This window comes from Triticum dicoccoides, chromosome 5A (genome assembly GCF_002162155.2).
Source record: "Triticum dicoccoides isolate Atlit2015 ecotype Zavitan chromosome 5A, WEW_v2.0, whole genome shotgun sequence".
NCBI classification, from domain to species: Eukaryota; Viridiplantae; Streptophyta; class Magnoliopsida; order Poales; family Poaceae; genus Triticum; species Triticum dicoccoides.
In genome coordinates this window covers 126,649,616-126,658,966 of record NC_041388.1, presented here as the reverse complement: position 1 = coordinate 126,658,966, position 9,351 = coordinate 126,649,616, and positions in this window count along the sequence as shown.

Below are 9,351 nucleotides of genomic sequence, written 5' to 3'. Positions count from 1 at the left end.
GGCACCAAACTCTGAGCAGGCTCTTCGACACGACATACGAAGATGCCTGGAAGGTGCTTTTCAAGGGCGCCGAGGCCCCCGCATCCTCTACCAAGGATCGCGGATTCAGTACACAGCGTCACGCTCATGCGGTAAGCTGTTTTTTCCTTTTATAGGGTATCAGTTTTTCATGGTTTGACTCCATGCGGGATCTAAGCTCCCTTACCTTTGACAGGATTGGCAGGTGACGTCCGGACGGATCAACTGTCCAACTCCTTTGCCCGAAGGCCCAGCGGACACTCGCTTGGCGAAGCTGCTGGTTCCGGCATCCTATGTGGTGCCGGAGAAGAAGGCCGCGAAAAAGGCCACGGGGAATCGAAAGAGTGCCCGGTGCCAGGAGGTGTCCGATCCATCATCCGACGGTTCCGAGGCGCATTCCTCCCGTGAAGACGAGGAGGAAGAAGAAGAGACCTCTCCCCCTCTAGCGGGAGGAGAGAAGAAAAGGAAGGCCGCCCTCTCTGGGGAGGCCGGAGGGTCCAAGAAGGGGAAAACCCTTCCTCCAGACTACTCCACCGACGCCGACGACGGCGGAGAGAAGTGGCCGCCCAGGGCCAAGCCCCTGGCAAAATCGTAAGTATCCGGATACCAGAGTAATTCATAGTATTCGTTTATTGCACAGCTTTTCCTTATGTCGAATATGTTTATGCAGCCCACCCAAAGACCGGCTCGACGCGTCGTCGAGCGGCTCACTGGACTCGTCGGATGTGAACTCGCTTCCGACGGCTTCCTCCCCCCGCCCTACGGACAACACCGAAGTGTTGTCCCAATAGGTTCCAAGCCGGGAGGAGGTGGTCCTGGAGGCGCCGCAAGGTGACCTCCCGGACTCCAGGAGTAAAGGGGATGAAACCCCCCAGGGCTCCAAGTCCGGCTCTAGGCCGGACACCGCTCCGGAACCTTTAAAGGTTCCGGAGTCCGATGGGGGACCTCCTTCCAAGAGGAGCAAGCCCACCGTGCCAGTGACCCCCGTCCAACCGGAGGCGCCAGACAATCTGTTGAAGGCGCTCCAAGGCGCCTCCATCGATGAGGAGCACCGCACCATTATGAGTGCGGTAGTCCAGAAGGTTCAGTCCGCCAAGAGCGGACTGACTGAAGCTTGTACTAGCCTTTTAACAGGCTTTGAGGTAAGTAAAGAATGTGTAAATAATATTACCGCATAGACAGTAGACCCTGATGCTCTGTTTGGCGTTCGGGAAGAAAAGTCGAATAGAGGATCAAATAAAATTCGCAGGAGTCTAACAAAAAGGAGTCAATATGCGTATGCAGGCCTCTCTGCTTGCGTCCGCCGCACTGAGTGCGGAAGTGGACACGCTAAAGCAGAACCTCGAGCGGTCCGAGCAAGAGCTCGGGTGTGCCAAGAAGCAGCTCGAGGACAATGAAGGTAAGAAATACCTTGTTTAAATAAATATAAGAAGGTGCAATTGCAAAAAATGACAGGATTATTGTGGCTATTGCAGGGGCCACGTCTGAGGTGGCGACTCTTAAGCAAGCGCTGGTCGAGGCCGAGAAGAGGGCGGCCACGGAGCGCCCCGAGCAATAGAAGTATGAGGCCGAGGTTGGCAAAGTATGGCAAGAGCTCCAGGCTCTCATGGAAAAACATGAGAGTTTGGAGCTTGACTAAAAGACGCGAGCGTCCGAGCTCGCGGTGGCTATTGAAAATGCCAAGTCTGCCAAGGCCGAATCCCAGAAGACCCTCCAGGAGTTGGATGAGGTGAAGAAGATAGCGGCGGGTAAGGCATTCTTTATGCAAAGCAAACACATAAACGTGAGTTACTTGTTACTTACCCGAATCTGGAGCTCTCCAGGAGCGTTCGCAGATCTTCCCCGGAGTGTGTCCGATGCCGCCGCATTCTGTCAAGCCGAGGAGGGCAGCTCGACAGAGAAGGTGTTCTGGTCTCAATATGCTGAGGCCGGACACCCCGTGCCCCTGAGCGACCAGCTGAAGCAACTGGTCGAGCTCCACAAGGCGGCCGAACATGCCATGAAGGGCCTCCTAGTTCGGCTGTGGCCTGGAGGGGCTCTGCCTAGGAGCTATTTCGGGCTGGTGCGGCAGCTGGTGGAGGCTTGTCCAAGGCTCGAAGTCATCAAGCACTCTGTCAGCATTGAAGGTGCCCGTAGGGCCCTTGCCCGTGCTAAGGTGCACTGGGGCAAGCTGGATGCTGAGAAGCTTGTGAAGGATGGGCCATCGCCGGGGAAAGAGCATCGCAAGCCCGAGAATTATTATAAGGATGTTCTGAAGGGTGCCTGCCTTGTGGCGGATGAATGTTCTAGGAATGTAATTTTTGAGTGAAACTTGCTCGTTTTGTCCTGTGCGCTGAAAACTTGTTCATATGCGCTAAGCAATGCTGTTGGAATTTAAAATATTACCTTCTGTGCGGCTGTTTATCAATTCTGAGAGATGGCAAGTCGTCGGCTTCTGCCCCCAAGCCGCTAGTGCTGGGGTGTTCGGGGATAAACCTGAGCGCTCTTTTTCCCATGTTAGGGTCCTTCGAGGGAGGTGCTCAGCCCAACGAACAAGGCAATCGGACTATAATGCGTGAACACTCTCACTTAGCCATAGAATTCTATAATTTTAAATTTCGGCGAAGCCCCTGGTATTCGGAAGACCGAGTTCTGGGCGCTATCCACGCCTTGGCCGGACAGAGCCGGCTCCTCGCTCTAAGCGGCATAAGTCGTTAGGGACTCGAAAAACCTCTCGAACAGCGACCAGCTATCGCTTCATCATGACAGTCAGTTTTAGCTTTCTCCACTGAGGTGCTCGACCCAGCTCAACTGGGGCACAATCGCAGTGGTTCTCCTAGTGCTACCTTAGCCGATATAGCGGAACGTAAGGCACCAAAACATAGGAGTCGGGCAAACCCAACTATTGACCCAAGACATGATTCAGAGCCAATGCATATAATGCTATAAGTTCGGGGTGCCACACTTGTTAAAGTGTTCGGACTTCTCACACCATATTGAGGGGTACTAAAGCCCCTGGCGTATTTAGGTCGTACCAAAGTATACGGGTGCAATATGTCGTTAAGGAACATATATATAAAAAAAGAGTAATGCAAAAATAGACAAAAGCTATGCACTATTTATTAAAGAGGGCTGCGATCAAAGCAGAACGATACAAATAATGCGAGAAGCAACAGGTTGGACTATGTAACATGTCCGTTCCAGGGGCAAGCTGAGGAATAGTATGCGAAACAGGTATACTGCTCGTGATAGAGACCACCTGGGAGTTCCGTAGTGCGGCGTGGCTTGTCTGCTTCCTTGGTTCTTGCATCGTTTGTGCCGCAATTGAACTGCCGAACAGGCCTTCCGAAGAGTGGAGTCCTGAAAGTAAGAGAAAATTAAAAAATCGGTAGCCCCTGGTGCGGTTTAAGCCGTGTTTCGGGCGTGCCGTGATGGTGCCCCTCCCCCTGTACCCACGGTATTTCTAGAGCGTAGTTATGTACGCGAAGTACTGGTATCGCATTTTTGCGAGGGCTGGGGTTGGGGCCGCATTGCTACGCCTACTCAGGTCGTGCCAGGCGGTCTTGTTGTAGGTTACTTCGGGCGTGCTTGACGGTGTCCGGTCGTTTAATGGCCGGACTGGAGAACTGCCTGGAGAGGCTGCTTTGTACTTCTGCTGCAAGGGCCGCCGTGTGCTCCTCCGTTCGCAGGGAGCGTTCAATGTTTCCATTGACCGTAATTACTCCTCGAGGGCCTGGCATTTTGAGCTTAAGGTATGTGTAGTGTGGTACCGCATTGAACTTGGCGAATGCGGTTCGCCCGAGCAGTGCGTGATAGCCACTGCGGAATGGGACTATGTCGAAGATTAACTCCTCGCTTCAGAAATTATCCGGAGATCTGAAGACCACTTGAAGTGTGACTGAGCCTGTACAGTTGGCCTCTACACCTGGTATTACACGTTTAAAGGTCGTTTTGGTGGGCTTAATCCTCGAGGGATCTATGCCCATTTTCCGCACTGTATCCTGGTAAAGCGGGTTCAGGCTGCTACCGCCGTCCATAAGGACTCTAGTGAGATGAAATCCGTCAATAATTGGGTCTAGAACCAATGCAGTGAATCCGCCATGACGGATCCTAGTGGGATGGTCCCTTCGATCAAAGGTGATCGGGCAGGAGGATCATGGGTTGAACTTTGGGGCGACTGGCTCTACCGCGTATACGTCCCTTAACGCGCGCTTCCGCTCCCTTTTGGGGACGTGGGTTGCGTATATCATGTTCACCATCCGCACTTGTGGGGGAAAACCCTTCTATCCATTGTTGTTCGGCGGCTGGGGCTCCTCGTCATCATCGCTATGCAGCCCCTTGTCTTCATTTTCGATGTTTAACTTGCCTGCCTGCTTGAACACCCAACAATCCCTGTTGGTGTGATTGGCCGGCTTTTCGGGGGTGCCATGTATCTGGCACAAGCGGTCGAGTATTCGGTCCAGACTGGATAGGCCCCTAGGATTCCTTTTGAATGGCTTTTTCCGCTGACCGGATTTAGAGCCTCTAAATCCGGCATTAACTGTCGTATCCTCAGCATTGTCGCCGTTAATGCAGCGCTTCTGCTTGTTGCAACGCGACCTGCCACTACTGTCCCTAGTATCCGAATTACCAGGGTTCTTGGTCATATTGTTGCTACGAGCAAGCCAGCTGTCTTCTCTTGTGCAAAAGCGGGTCATGAGTGTCGTGAGTGCTGCCATAGACTTCGGCTTTTCCTGTCCAAGGTGCCGGGCAAGCCACTCGTCACGAATATTGTGCTTGAAGGCTGCTAGGGCCTCAGCGTCCGGACAGTCGACTATTTGATTTTTCTTTGTTAGGAACCGCGTCCAGAATTGCCTGGCCGATTTCTCTGGCTACTGAATTACATGACTTAGGTCATCAGCGTCTGGGGGTCGCACATAAGTGCCCTGGAAATTGTCGAGGAATGCGGCTTCCAGGTCCTCCCAACAACTGATTGATCCTGTTGGCAAGATTTTAAGCCAATGCCGAGCTGGTCCTTTAAGCTTGAGTGGGAGGTATTTGATGGCGTGGAAATCATCGCCGCGGGCCATGTGGATATGAAGGAGATAATCCTCGATCCATACCGCAGGATCTGTTGTGCCATCATATGATTTGATATTTACGGGTTTGAAACCCTCGGGGATTTGATGATCCATTATTTCGTTTGTGAAGCATAGTGGGTGTGCGGCACCTCTGTACTGGGCTATATCATGACGTAGCTCCAATGAGCTTTGTCTACTGTGTTCGGCCCTGACGAATTAGTGGCCGGCGTGACGGTTACCATCTCGAGCCATGGGGCGCCCACGCGATTCGTAGATCGATCTTGTCTGCCTTGCCTTGTCCTCCAACATGTCTCGTAAGTCCGGCGCATATTCCCGTGCCTTGGTACAGGGTGCGGCTTGAGTGGAGGGCCGAGAGGCCTCTCTGTCGCGGCCACGAGGTGGCCGGTCGGCCGCATCAAGTGCTTCCTCCTCTAATCGGGGTAGCAACCTGCGCTTTGGGTAGCTCTTGGAGGGGCGTTTGAGTTTATGCTCTTCGGCCGCAAGGACTTCAGTCCATCTGTCGACTAGCAAATCTTGATCAGCTCTAAGTTGTTGTTGTTGTTTTTTCTTGAGGCTTCTTTCCATGGCCATAAGCCTGCGTTGAAAACGCTCTTGCTCGACGAGATCCTCTAGCATGACGAATTCGTCGTCGTCGAGGCTTGCCTCGTCTTCGGAGGGAGGCATATAATTATCGTCCTCGACCTCTCTGTATGCCGCTCTCTCATGAGGGCTGGTTTCTCCCTCCTCCTATGCTAAATCTTGCTGGAGGGGGTTTTCTTCGGCACTTTCCGGAGTATTATTATCTCCCATGCTGGAATCACCGTATTTGTTTTGGCGGGATTTTGAGCGGCGCCGCTGACGCCGGCGCTTAGGCTGTTTCTTGGAGGGGTCATCCTCCGTTGTTCCATCGCCATCTCCTTCTTTTGGCGTGTCCACCATGTATATGTCATATGACGAGGTGGCTTTCCAGGGCCTGATAGGCGCTGGTTCTTCATTGTCTCCTTCATCGGCGTCCATACCGTCGATGTCTTCGGAGTCGAAGTCGAGCATGTCGGTTAAGTCGTCGACAGTGGCTACAAAGTGGGTGGTGGGTGGGCTTTCAATTTCTTCATCGTCCGAATCCCAACCTTGCTGACCGTAGTCCGGCCAGGGCTCTCCTGATAAAGAGAGAGACTTCAGTGTCTTCAGAATATCGCTGAAAGGTGAGTGCTGAAAGATGTTCGCGGCAGTAAACTCCATAGTCGGCGCCCAATCGGATTCGATCGGCAGGGGCGCGGAGGGTTCGGAGTCCGGAGAGGAGTCCGGCTCATTGGAGTCATGAGTGTCGCAGAGTGCGGGGCTGGTGTTCGGCTTGATCGCCGTTGGGATCGTAGCCCCCGAGGCGGCGTCCAACCACCCATCCCCGACCGGCATAGTTAGCTCCGAATTAAGGGTAAAAGCCAATGCAGGTGCGGCCTCCAGGGCACTGTTCGGCGGCAGAGCTAGATCATGCTCGTCGTGACAGTGCGGCGCGCTCGGCAGTGGCTCGAATCCGTCGAAGATCAAGTCCCCGCGGATGTCAGCCATGTAGTTTAAACTTCCAAATCTGACCTGGCGGCCAGGGGCATAGCTTTCGATCTGCTCCAGATGGCCAAGTGAATTGGCCCGCAATGCGAAGCTACCGAAGACGAAGATCTGTCCGGGGAGGAAGGTCTCACCCTGGACTGCATCGCCATTGATGATCGTAGGAGCCATCAAGCCTGACGGCGACGACACAGAGGAACTCTCAATGAAAGCACCAATGTCGGTGTCAAAACCGGCGGATCTCGGGTAGGGGGTCCCGAACTGTGCGTGTAGGTCGGATGGTAACAGGAGGCAAGGGACACGAAGTTTTACCCAGGTTCGGGCCCTCTCGATGGAGGTAAAACCCTACGTCCTGCTTGATTAATATTGATGATATGGGTAGTACAAGATTAGATCTACCATGAGATCAGAGAGGCTAAACCCTAGAAGCTAGCCTATGGTATGATTGTTGTTGTGTATGTTGTCCTATGTACTAAAACCATCTCCGGTTTATATAGACACCGGAGAGGGTTAGGGTTACACAAAGTCGGTTACAATGGTAGGAGATCTACATATCGTATCGCCAAGCTTGCCTTCCACGCCAAGGAAAGTCCCTTCCGGACACGGGACGAAGTCTTCAATCTTGTATCTTCATAGTCCAGGAGTCTGGCTGAAGGTATAGTCCGGCCATCCGGACACCCCCTAATCTAGGACTCCCTCATTCCCTCTCCCCAAGGAAGGAAGAGGACCACCTCTGAAGACCCAGAAACAAAGGTTTCCAAACGGGGGAAGAAATCTTTGCCAGAGAGTCCTGCCTCGGAGGGTACTCTTGCCGCACAGTGCCCGCAAGGGGATCATCCCTCTACCGAGCTGTAAGTAAACAAAAAGTACTTAATAGTAAAAATATCCTACATTACTTCTGAAGACAATAACCGAAGCATATATCTTGTAGTTCAGATCGTAGCCCTTCTCGACAGAGTTCGTCTTCGGGGGATCTTCTTCCGGAGATGATAGAGAGTGAAACACCTCCCCATGCCACCCCACCTCATGAGGCGGCCGACCCTGAAGTGTCGTAGCGGAGGGTTTCTCCTGATCCGCCAAGGCCAGAGGGTAATCCTTCGGCCACCCGAAGTCCTCAGTATTCGGCTCCTAAAGAGATCGATAGAAAGGGTCCGGAACCGTCCGGTGTGCGATCGGACGCACTGAAGGATCTTCTGGAGCAAGCGGCCATCTCATAAGCACATCGTACGCTAATGGGTACGGTGATTGAGAGGATTTCATCCGCTGAAAGCGGGTTGCACGAAGCTTTTATGAGTCTGCTAAAAGGCTTTGAGGTATGTGAAATAGTGTATGTTTTTGACAGTACCACACACGTTAGGTGTGCCCTATGCAGATAGTAGCCCCTAAGACTCTGGTTGCCATCGAGAATTGCGGCAAACAGAGGATCTTAGTCCCAGGTAATAATCAGGTCGTCTTCATGTGCAGGTGGCTGAAGGTCCAGTGGCTAGCCGGACTGGTGAGTTTACCGAGCTGAAGCGGCAATTTGATGTGGCAGATGCCGACATCATGCTTGTCAACAAGCGGATCGACGATGCATAGGGTATGTGATTTCTCTGGTGATCGACACATAGTAAGAGGAGCATGATGCTAGTATCTTTAATATGTTGTGACTGCAGATGGAGCTGTCGCCGTGGAGACCCTTCGGGCGGAAATTGCCCGAGCCAAGGAACAAGCCAGGAATAGTGATGCGGCCGCTCTAAAGGCGGTCGAAGAGCTGAGGGCCGAACAGGCTGCGCATTGCCGAAGCAAGGAAAAAATAGCCAAGATGGCCGTTGAGTTGAAAGATGCCGCCGACCGTTACCAGCTTCTTGGAAAATAAAGTCGGGTGAAGGCGGCGGACCTGGAGAAGGCCATGGTAGCAGCCAAGGAAGCCCGCTCTAAAATCAAAGCGGCGAAGGAGGACCTGCGTCAAGCTGGAGATATCTCGGCTGGGAAGCCCTTTTTGTTACGGACGAAGTTCGGAGATCCGAAGTATGCCCCTCTTGATCAACTATGGAGTTCTGCAGACGCATACATGGATTTGGCAGCCAGTGCTGCTGATGCAACCGAGTACTTCAAGGATCAAAAAGATCGTGAAAGTGGAAAGGCTATTCTGGTCATGGTTCCATGTTCCAGTGCGTTCGCTACTGTTGAATGAGCGAATGGCCAAGTGGGCCGAGCTCCATAGGCTATTTTAGTTTAGTGCAACAGTTCCTTGGTACTGTGCCGCACATCGACGCTATGAAGAGGTCGGCGTGCATAGAGGGTGCACGTATGGCACTTGCCCGTGTTAAGACATACTGGGCAGAGATGGAGGCCACCGCTATTGCAACCCAGAGTTCGGTCGTAGGCCGAGTATCTGTCGAGCACTACTTTGAAGAAGTCCTTGAAGGCTCTCGTTCAATAGAGGCTCAGTGCTTGAAGAATATTATGTTCTAGTGACATGTATTCCCATTGTAAAAACAATGTTTTATTGAATTATAAAGGCTGTGTTTATACTTTTGCCTGAAAGTATTATGATGCCTCCTGTGCGGCCGTTTATGTATATATGTATATAACCGGAAAGTTTGCAGTCGTCGGCTTCAGCCCCCACCATATAATGCGAGGGTGTTCGCAAAAAAACACGTATTCACACTTGATCCAACGTCTTGGTCCATTAAGGAGGTGGTGGCGCAGCGAACGAGGCAATCGGACTATATTGCTTTAACACTTT